This window comes from Pteropus medius, unplaced genomic scaffold, assembly GCF_902729225.1.
Source record: "Pteropus medius unplaced genomic scaffold, Ma_sr-lr_union100, whole genome shotgun sequence".
In the NCBI taxonomy this organism is placed as follows: Eukaryota; Metazoa; Chordata; class Mammalia; order Chiroptera; family Pteropodidae; genus Pteropus; species Pteropus medius.
The window spans coordinates 5932061-5943942 of record NW_024340849.1 but is presented as its reverse complement, the minus strand read 5'-3'; positions in this window follow the sequence as shown (position 1 = coordinate 5943942).

Here is an 11882-nt window from a genome sequence, read left to right as displayed (position 1 = left end):
GAGGAAGCGAGTTCCCTGGTGTCTCTTCTCATAAGGACACTAGTCCCTTCATAAGGGCCCTGCCTTCATGCCCTCATCTAAATCGAATCACCTCCCGAAGACTTTATCTCCAGATGTTATCATGTGGGGGGTTAGGGCTTCAACATGAATTTTGGAGGGACACAATTTAGTTCCTAGCACACCTGTTTTCCATTTTATGCCCCTCACTCTCTCTGCTCCTACTTTTGCTCCTGGAACATTCCCAGGTGCCCTAACTTTTGTCTCACGCTATTTTCAGTAGGAACCCAAGCGAAGGAGTCGGTACCGGAAGGCAGACTCTCAGGATGGAGAGTTGCAGAACTCACTGGCCAAGAGGCTAGAAGACCACGGCTGGCGGTAAGTGAGGATGTGAGTGAGGAAGAGACAAGTTCTGTCCCGGGGACTGACGGTAATTGTTAATGGCTGGTCTGCGCGAAGCTTGGCCGAGTTCAAGAACCGAGGCTGGAAAGGTAAATGCATTAGGCTGATGCTTGTAGAGCGTGTTAGACAGTTGGGTCTCTCTCTTAAAGCAAATGGGAAAACTTTGAAGGACTTTAAACTGTGGAGAAACATGGTCATAATTGCACTGAGCATATGACTCTGAAGCACAGACTAGAGCGGGCCAGGTAGTGACAAGAGTGGTTGTTGGGAGGGAGGTGAGTCCAGAGGCGATTGCAACAGTCCAGGTGGCAAAGGGTGGTAGCTGAGACGAGGAGGTTGGACGCAGAGGCCATGGGACCCTTGCCTGGAATTTTAAAAAGAGCATTTCTGGATTTAATGGCAGATTTGGCCCGCTGACTGTAGTGGCGCCTCTGAATACCCTTTGAGAGGCTGTCTGATTATTTCTCTAAGAGACTGATGATTTCTCTAAAAGGGAAGAAGCCTTTTATTAAAAATCACGATTTCCTCAATTTCTTTTGGTTTTAAATCTCTACTAGTTGACACAGTAAAAGGAAAATAATACCCATATTTCTCCATTTGAAACAGTATCAGTCAGCTACTGCTGCCTGACAAACACCACGGCATCTCAGCGTACAGCAGTAAGTGTTCATTTCTTATGCATTTGTGGGTCGGCTGGAGGTCAGCTGGTCTTGGTTAGGCTTTGCCGTGGTTTCTTCAGGAATAGAATGCAGGTCTGGCTGTGCCTAGATCCCCTCTGGGGGTTGGGCTCAGTTATGATCGTGGCTCATCATTCCGGGGCCCAGGCCGGAATGCAGCAGCTACCAGGGGAAAGCCCTTTGTGTAGCAATGACAGATGCACAAGAAGAAGTACTTGGTGCTCCTAAGACCGATGCTTAGAAGTGGCATTGCGCTCCTTCTTCCCATATTCCACTGAGTGAAGGAGCTTGTACGGCGAAGCCCACTACTGGTAACTCGGGGAAGTGTCCTCCGTCTCCACGAAGCCAGGGCAGGGTCGTGCTGCACGCTGTTATCAGGGAACAGAGGATTGGGGCTGGTGACTCAACCTGTCACAAAACTGAGCTGGATCATATTCTTTCCCTGAATCCTGGAAGGTTTCTGATAATTCCTTTGCTCCAATTCCCACCCCTCACTATTTAATCAAAAGTGCTTCCTTTCATTGTATGTTGTTCTTAAAGGGATGGCTAATAACTTCTTTTATAAAGAAGCTTATGTAATTTTGCAAGGTTTTTCTCAAAGGCAAAGTTGTAATGACATTGGAAAGCTGAATGCATTTCGATTCATAAGATCTAAGCTTTGTAGAAAGCAGACAGGATTCTCTGTGATTCTTAAAAGCTAAGTTTTAAAAATTGATAGCCAAGATCAGAATACTGAGTGTAGAATTTTACACTACTGAAGGAGAAATCTTTTTTTAAATTTTATTTTTTAATCTAGTTTATTATTTTTTCATACTATATATACATAATTTTTAAAAAACATTTCATTTTTTTATTTTCTCCCTCCCCACTCCCTTCTGGTAACCACTAGTCCATTGTCCCTGTCCATGAGTCTCTGTTTGTCCTGTTCATTTGTTGCTTTTTGGTTTATATCTTACATATGTGATATCAAGTGATTTTCAACCTTTTCTGTTTGGCTTATTTCACTTAGTATGATTATTTCAGGGAACATCCATGTTGTTATAAATGACAGTGTTTCATCTCTTCTTATGGCTGAGTAATATTCTATTGTGTAAATGTCCCACAGCTTCTTTATCCAATCATCTATCGTAGGACACTTTGGTTGCTTCCATGTTCTGGCCACTGTGAATAATGCTGCTATGAACATCGATGTGCAAATATCTTTTTGGATGTGAGTTTTCAAGTCTTTGGGGTAAATACCCAGTAGAGGGATTGCTGGATCCTTGGTAGAGCCATTCTTAGTTTTCTGTTGACCCTCCATCCTGTTTTCCATAGTGGCTGTACCAACTTGCAGTCCTACCAGCAGTGTATGAGGGTTCCTTTTTCTCCGCATCCTCTCCAACATTTGTTATTACTTGTCTTGTTGATTATAGCTATTCTAACAGGTGTGAGACGGTATCTCATTGTGGTTTTGATTTGTATTTCCCTAATAGCTAGCGATGTTGAGCATCTTCTCATATATTTGTCAGCCATTTGTATGTCCTCTAGGGAGAAGTGTCTGTTCCGGTCCTCTGCCCATTTTTTGATTGGAATTTTTTTGTTGTTGTTGTTGTTGTGTCGTGTGAGTTCTTTGTATATTTTGGATATTAGGCTCTTATCAGAGGTGTTGCTTGCAAATAGATTTTTCCCATTTGGATGGTTGTCTCTTTACCTTGCTGACGGTTTCTTTTGCTGAACAGAAGCTTTTCAGTTTGATGTAGTACCATTTATTTATTTTTGCTCTTACTTCCCTTGCCTTTGAGGTCAAATTCATAAAATCCTCTTTAAGTCCAAGGTCCTTGAGTTTAGTTCCTATGTTTTCTTCTATGCATTTTGTTGTTTCAGGTCTTATATGCAGGTCCTTAATACATTTTGAGTTAATTTTAGTGTGTGGTGATAGACAACAATCTAGTTTCATTCTTTTGCAGATGGCTTTCCAGTTTTCCCAGCACCACTTATTAAAGAGGCTTTCCTTTCTCCACTGTATATTTTTGGCGTTTATGTCAAAAATTATTTGCCCATATAAATATGGATTTATTTCTGGACTCTCGATTCTGTTCCACTGTTCCGTGTGTCTGTTTTTCTGCTAATACTATGCCGTTTCGATTACTGTCGCTTTATAGTATAATTTGAAGTCGGGCAGAGTGATGCCTCCAGCCTCATTCTTTTTTCTCAGGATGGCTTTGGCAATTTGGGGTCTTTTGTGCTCCCATACAAATCTGATAATTTTTTGTGCTATTCAAAGGAGAAATCTTTGATATTGTAAAATACTTATTGCTTTATCATGAAAGAAAAACGTTTTAGTTTCTAGGTTAGAAAAAATGGTTCTGAGGGGCCTTGGTTTGTGTAAATGTTGGCAGATGACGAGAAGCCTCTCAGTGGGGTAGTGACAGATTTAGGAGATTCACAGATTAGGGCTTTCGTGCCTGGCCTTCCAGATTGCAAGGGGCAAAACATAAAATCTATTTAAATGATCAGTGGCTGAGGGATGGTGTGTAGGCACATGGGCCTGACGATAGCCTCTTCGAATTCAACGTACTACATGGTTCCCAAGCCTGTCATGGGAGAGGAAGTCCTCAGAAAACCCGTGCGCCAGAATGAGAAAGTGTAGAATGTGTGACAAGTCAAGATTAATTGCCGTAAGAGACTGGTGACACCCGTGGCAGATACTGCTTCCAAACACCTGCAAGTACCAGGATGTAGTAAGACACAAGATCGCAGTGACTAAGACGGCCCACATCTCCAACTCAGGATGAATGACAATCACATGCTTCTCTTTACCTCTCGCTCCGTGGGACCCAGGTAACGCCTATGAAAAGAAAGGGGAAGGAGCCTTGGAGGAACCTTGAATACACATTTTAATGCTTGTGTCACACGGGGTGAGTTTGTAAAATGAGGTGAGGGGTCCTCTGCTTTACAGAATGAGGTGGTGTCAGGGGATGAAGAGCTTTGGAGTTAGGCAGACAGGTGGCCGTGGATCCATCTGGATATCTACTGACAAGGTCTCAATTTCCAACGTGGACGTGACTGAGTTACCTTGAACTGGGGAAAATCAGAGCTTTCTGCCATCAGTGGAAGTAGGGGTCAAAATTCAGGTCACTTGAAAGTTGAATTTAGTCATAAGAAAACAGAGAAATTTACATTTCTGCACATGTGAGTTGTTACTATGAAATATAAACACACACGCATATCGCTTGGAAGTGAGAATTCTCAAGATGCTTAGTTCTTAAATGTCTGGTCACAGCCACTTAAGGTAAATCGATGTCTCCTGTTTTGTAATGCTTTCGAATTACCGTTTTACCATGCAATTGTTTTGATTTTTATTGTTTCAGTTCTTCACATTTCCAAGGTTAGAGATTAATGTGACCAGGTACACAATCAAACGTAATGAGGAGCAGAATCAAATTCTTCTCCCATGACATCAGCCAAAGATCCAAGAGTTCTCGACCCCAAACTTGAGCACCTTGGCTCAGCTATCAAAGTCACAGCCCTCCAGAGCCTTGTACACAACCTAGTACCATTCAACAGAATGAAGATTTATTCACTCGAATGGATTTATTTACTGAAGTCTTTCTTGTTGCCAGCACAAGGTGAAATGGAAAGTTGGAAATCAGCCTGTAAAGCTGGTCAGCTTAGGCAGCCAAACCAGATAATTAGGACAAAACTATACTCAGCACCATATTCTTAGAACTTGTAGCGTACAAATTATCTGCAGCTGTGAATAACTTCTAATATTTAAGCGCTGGGTAAAAAACGTTGCTTTTTGACCCAAACTGTCTGGCTTGGCTTGCTTTGTAAGCATTATGGCCAACTTTCCATTTGCTTTATGTTTTACAGGCTTGGGCAAAATCTGGACTGCTAAGAAACTGGGTAATTTGTTCTTAATTTTGTAAAATAAGAGGAACTATTTAACAAGTTGTTTATTATTCATTGAGCTAGACTATCTCTTGATAAATGATTTAAAAAATCAGAATGTTAATTTTTTGTTTATTTGGGAATTGAGATTTAGAAATAATTTGTCTAGTTCAAGGAAAGAAGTAATGTTAACACTGAACATAGCTAGATTCGTCTGGATCATTCCAAACAGACTAATTAAACGAATGGGATCAACGTTTCTCTTTCAGAGAGAGCTGGTACACATTCCCAGGAAACTCTGTGGTTTAACAAAACGTTCTGGAAGAAAAAAGATAAAGGAGATGAAAAATATATTTAAAAAAGAGAGACCAAACTGGGATGAGTCCAGAAAAGGGACTTAAAGCTTTCTGGTGAGGAGGTAAATGGGCAAATAAATGTTACAGTTTTCATTCCTGAGGCATAGACCGTGGAAGGTGGAATCTAAAAGAAAAATTACAAGGTGAAGAAAAGGGTCGCATCATTATCAGCATGCACTCAAACTGTATCATTAGCTCTAAGAACGTCTTCCAAAGCAACATATGATATTTTCATTCTTGGAAGTTGTCTCTTCCTAACTAGAAAAACAATGCCAAGATAAAGGAATTGGATTGCTTTCCTCCCTTAAATTTGAAACCTGGTCATTGTTTTCCGTGTTACAGGATGTCTACAGCTGTAAATAATTTGCACTCCAGAGTTATAAGGAGGCAGAGAGAAGTGCCGGGGAGCTGGAGAGGGGCCAGGCAGCGAGGGAAGGCTCATTCCATGCGTCCTGCAGAACCCAGGAAGTTAGTTCACTTCACACATGGTAAAGAGCAGGTCAGATTTACTCAAAGGTTTTTAAAGTTAATCTTCTAGATCTTAATTTTTTTTCCATAAAGTTTTTATATAAATGTATCTACTGAAATTTATAAAAAAATTAAATGACCGAAAACCCTTGCTACGTGGCATCCTAATATAAATTTATCTTCACAGTACATGAATACTAAAGTACGACCATTCTTTAGCAGCTTTGCGTAAAACCTGTATTCAGTTTTAACAGATACAATTATTTAAAGCAATACAATTATTTACTCAGGTGTTCACTAGCATCTTTCGGTAGGCAGCATTGAAGTTATTTTATTTTATTTTATTTTATTTTGAAGTTATTATTTTAATTCATGCTTAAATTGTTCCAGTTTTAAATTCTGCTTCCTTTGTGTGTTAGGGGTCATCTTTGCTTACAGGGTTGCCATTGTTTCTTGGCCCTTTTATTTAACAAAGCTAGGTTATATATATTTTATAAACTGTATAGTTTTATATCGTTAAATCCTGGTTCTTGAAGATACTAGAAGTGATAATATTAACATATCGCAGGTTAAATATGTTATTTGTGTTGTCCGTAATATATACACAACAGTCTTGGATAACATTACCAACGCCATTACCAAGAACGTTACCAATAGTCATCACCATGACTATTGAAAATAGTTTAACAGTTTTACAGCTTTTTTAGTCAAATTATTGGAATTGAAATAACTTGGAATTGTTAGTCCCTGTGTGGTCATTGCCACTAACCTGATATGCATGTAAGCTTATTGGTTTCATTTTATTTTGCAGTTTTAGAGATCGATTGTGTTTTAATTTGATTTACATGATCTGAAAGTTGAATCTGCTAAACAAGGTGCACTCAGAGAAGTTGAGCTATCCTGTTCTTTCTATCCAGTAATTCCAATAGTTGTCACTTAAAATATATGTTTTATTCTATAATTTTTAATATATATTGATTAAATAATCAATATCGCTCATAGTTGTCACTTAAAATATTATAGTTTACCCACTTATTTTTAATATATATAGATAAAATATTTTATAATATATGTGTATTGAATTATACATATTAAAATTCATGTGTATATTCATTGATTGCATGAGGGTATTAATTAAACCACTGACTAATAAATTTAACAAGTGAGGTAGCAGTTTCTGGCAAGGAAATGAGAGGCATAGCTCAAGATGTACTTGTGATCGAGTAGTAGAAGAGCAACTTTATGGTAATTCGATGTACTTTGAAATCTTGAAATAATCAACATTTTTCCTCCCCATAAGCCTTACTGTCTTAGCACATTGTTTTTAATTAATGACAAAAGTTACTAGTTACTGAGTTTAAAATCTTTATTTGCCAGCAAAGAAATTTTCTTGGTTAATATTCCATATATAACATTATCTAGCTTTATCTAAGTTTTATTTCCTTTTTTATCAACCAATTTACTCTTTATGAGGTCATGTTGAATATAAACCATTTTTATATGAATCTGATTGCCAAGAAGGCCTTCTATTACCTATGACAATCTCGTGTTTATAAATAAGTAGCTGCCACCATTTGATGTGAGACGTACCCAGTTTTAGTTTGCTGTCTGCCAGGTGTGGCCAAATCAGAGCTGAGTAGGGTTTTGAGTATCATGGGCCAAAGGCTGTTTTTTTAAATCAGGAAATAAATGACAAAGTCATACTGTCTTGAGAAACTCTTTCCCCAGAGTCACTCAATTAATTGAAATATGTCTTTGTTTAAAAAAAAGCTATTCAAATCTCTGATGCATAACTCATTGAGTAAACCATACTTATTCGAAATGTATTTATTGAAAACCTAATACCTGTCAAGCGACTGTGCTGGGAACTGGGGATAAAAGGTTAGCAAAGCATGGGAACTGCTCTGAAGGAATTCAGAGTTGGAGCATGACTGTAAAGAAATGATTATGACTTCTGGTCAAAATAATTTTTATAGTGCTCAGTGCATCCTTTCCAGATTTATCACTGCAAACACGAAAGTGGAGAAAGCTTAAGAAAACACCAGAACACAACAAAAACTGAGAAAACCTAGGGCCACAGTTTTGAAGAATTGAAGACAATTGTAAGGCAGGTAGAGTGGATATGTGAAAAACTAATCTTCAGCATCTGACTTATCTCAATTTTGATAAAGTTATTTTGAATGATAGTACGAAGATGCTTTATGTGTTCCTTTATTGCCGAATAATATTCCGACATATGGATATATCACATTTTGTTTACACATTTTCTAGAATTTTGTTGAGATTTGTTGCACCCACGTTTATAAGGGAAATTGGTCTGTAGTTTTCTTGTGATATCTTTGTTTAGTTTGGTGTCAGGGTAATGCTAGCTTCATTGAATGAGTTAAGAAGTGGAACCTCTTTTTATTTTTGGAAAAGTTTAAAAAGGATTCGCATGAATTTTGTCGATGTGTGTTTTTGTTTGTTTTTAGAATTCACTAGCGTAGCTATTTTCTGGTCGTGGGCTTTATTTTGTTGAAAAGTTTTTGAACACTTTTTTTTTTTTTCTTTTTTACTTGTTATAGGTCTGTGAAATTTTCTGTTGCTTCTGGAGTGAATTTTGGTAGTTTGTGCATTTCTAGGAATCTGTCCATTTCATTTGGGTTATGTAATTTCTTTGGTGTGCAGTTGTTTATAGTATTCTTTTAAAACCATTTCCTCCCCTACGTTCATTTCTAGTCTGTCCTATCCTTGCCTCTTAGCCCCCTCCTTCAGCCTGCCTCCCCCACCCCTGCCCTTCATCTAACTAAAGGCTGTCAGTTTGTTGATCTTTTAAAGAACAAAATTGGGTTTTGTTGATGCTGCGTACTGTTTTTTATTTTTATTCCATCCTTTATCTCTGCTCTAAGCTTTCTTATTTTCTTTCATCTTAGCTTTAAGTTTACACAGGCCCTTGAGGAGTAAAGTTAGAGTACTGATGTGAGCAACAAAGACCTTCTGCTTTGCTTCAGTGGGCTTCCTCGTGCTTGGGTATTTGCTGTAAACCTCCGCCTGTTCTCCAGAGTTCCAGAAGGTGGGACCTGAGCGTCTAAGCAAGTTTTCTGTGCTTCCGTGATCGGACTTGCCCGCGCCACTGTGTGTTTGGATCAGAGACGTTTTGCAGTCTCTCGGGATGGACAGCCTCACCACAAATCTGTATTAACCTTTTCATCCTCCGTTGTAATATGGTCGGTCTGAAGAGACCTGGGCCAGTGTCAGAACAATGACATAATGCCGGTCACACCGGGAGAGGCAGAGGTGGAGGGTGCACTGATGGCCTTGCCAAGACACACACCCTACCCATGGTGACGGAAAACCTACCACATCGGTAAAAGGGGTGCAGGGTAGCACATTTGATTAGTGCACCTCTCGCCTCCCGCCATGGCAAAGGAAGCGCGACCGGTCTATTTGTCACCTGAGGTGACCGGCATGCAATGGTGTGAGTGGTACATTACAAAATTATGTATCTACCTGATCGTGGGGATGGTGGATCCCAGTCAGATCTGTGCTTGTTTACGTTTTCCGGTTGCTTTAAAATAAACATCTACTACTTATGTGGCAGATATTTTTTTTCAAACCCCAAAATTGAAATTCTCAGAAAATTAGGAAAGAAGAATGCGTGGGTGGACAGAAAAAAATGTAGACATACAATTTTTTCTCACTGAAGTCAAGATTCTTTATCTCTAAAATAATGCTTTTATTATATTAGTGTTTTTCCTAAGTGCTCCTTTGAGTCTGGGGACTCCGCGGATGACCTCCAAAGGCCATTGTGGGAGGAAATTAGATGCGAGGAGAGTTTCCAAGTGGGCAGGTATCCAGTCTCAACTCTGAGCAATGTCCGGAGAAGTTCCACTTGTGATGTACACAACTTCTGTGTAATACATTTGTAATTCTTAAAAGGAAGGACTCCATTACTCTATAAACATTTCGATACCCAGTGTGAAAAGTAATTTCTTAGGATAATTATGACTATATGCTGTCAAAATATTAAAATATAATTATCATTTTGTGATTTTATCACATTGCCTAGGACATCATCTGATCTTGGCCTGTGTAATAATTTGGGAACGAATAGAAGACAACACTGGGTTGTGGGTATTTAAAAAGTTTTGATAATAACATGTGTTGCCAAGCTCTTGTAGATTATTTTAAGCGATAGTATATGTTAACTTCAATTTTTGAAATCTCAGAGATATTATAAATAGGATAATAGATGTTGTGGTATTTTTTGAAGATTTCTAGAAATCAGCAGATAAGTGAGATTGTAACTATGCAAGCTACTTTTATTATAGCTATCTTGTGTTAATTTTTATGATTTAACCACAAAGGGAATTTTTATTAATTTGAACCAGTAAGAATGCAACTTTTATTTGAAGAAAACATTGTAGTTCTGTTCTTATACTAACCTACCGAACACCTTATCATCATTGAAGTTTTTTTGGAAAGATGTTTAATAAAATTTATAGGCCTAATTTGAGCATATTTTTATTTTTGTACTTCTGGGATTTAGATGAAATACATTTTTATTTGGCTTATCAGTAAAGTTTCTATTTATAATGATTTGGGATATTTAAAAATTCATTTAAAAAATCAACATATACATCTTTATGACCTCATTATGTAGGAATGACCAAAATACAAACACCTTTCGAAAATACATATTTTTAAAACTATGAACCTCAGTTTCTTTTTTTTTCTCTTTTCCTATATTTTGTCAAAGTCAATAGAAATTATGCCTGGGAAATAGGAGATATGTAATGAAAATATTAGTGCCTGTATTTAATTCAGTATGGTCAACAAGGAAAACTGTAATTTATATAGTTCCTGACTGGAAAAACTACTTTTTACCAGTGTAGTGAATGTTGAATTGTGTGTTTTCATTTTTATCTGGAGAACTAACAGTGCTTGTCCTTATCAGTTTAGATGTGTCAAGGAGCAGCTTTTGTGTTTCTGTGTATGTGGTTATCCCAGAGTGGATGTTACTAAGAAAAATTAATTACAACATTGTAGAACTGAATTAGAAATAGGGTCCCTGCGTTAGAAATGGGTTTTATAACATTTTTGTGCTTATTCCTTATGTTGATACCTTAATGTATACAGACTACACGAGTGACTATGTCTGAAAGGTGTGAGTAGAGAGAGTGTGTGTGTGTGTGAAAGAGAAAGAAGAGAGAGGGGAGAGAGAGAGAGGAGAGAGGAAAGAGATTAAGGCAGTTCATGTTTCAGAAAGATAAGCCTTTGGGATGGATCTAGTCTAATTTCCTGACCATACATACAGTGTATGGGGAAATCAGGCTTGGAATGATGGAGTCACTTTTTCCAAGGCTACAGCTGGATCCCAAGCTAATAATGGTTCCTAGCAGAGCTAAGCCATGTCCTAGGCTCATCTTTCCACTACTCCCTCACTCTAAACAGTGGATCTCATCCGATAGCAACCTCAGGGGACATTTGGCAAAGTCTGGAAACGTTTCTGATTGCCATAGCTAGGGTGTGCTCCCCTTCACTGATGGGCAGAGGCCAGGGAGGGTGCCAAACACCCTGCAGTGCACAAGACAGCCCCATGTAACGGAGTTATGTGGTCCAAATGTCCGCAGTGCTGAGTGTCGGAAATCTGTCCAAAACGTGAAGTACCTCACACTGCTGTTAACTAAGGAAAGAACAGTTAACCGTTTACTCTGCCGTGAGCTTGTCAGAATCCAGTGGCTACATTTTTAATCCTAATTGTATAACATGTCTGATTATTTGAAAAGAAAGTGTTTTTCTCTAGGTCATTTTCTCATAAGTAGGTATTCCCAAGGGGAGTTCCAGAAGTGTCCAAAGTCTCACAAAGATAAATTCATTATACTTTCACAAAATCTCACGGAGGTAAATTTATCATATACTTATTGAAGCATAAGTAATGTGTCCAGTTGTTTTCTTCAGGGCCTGAGTGTCAGGTGCCAGAACGAGATCACAACTACAAAGCGACTGCTTAGAGAGGCAGGAAAATAAGTTATGTCATCACACTGGGTCATGCCTACATTTGCTTGATGTTCATATTTAGAATATAAAAATTTACTTTTAAACTACTTCGTACACACTGTAGTTAGGT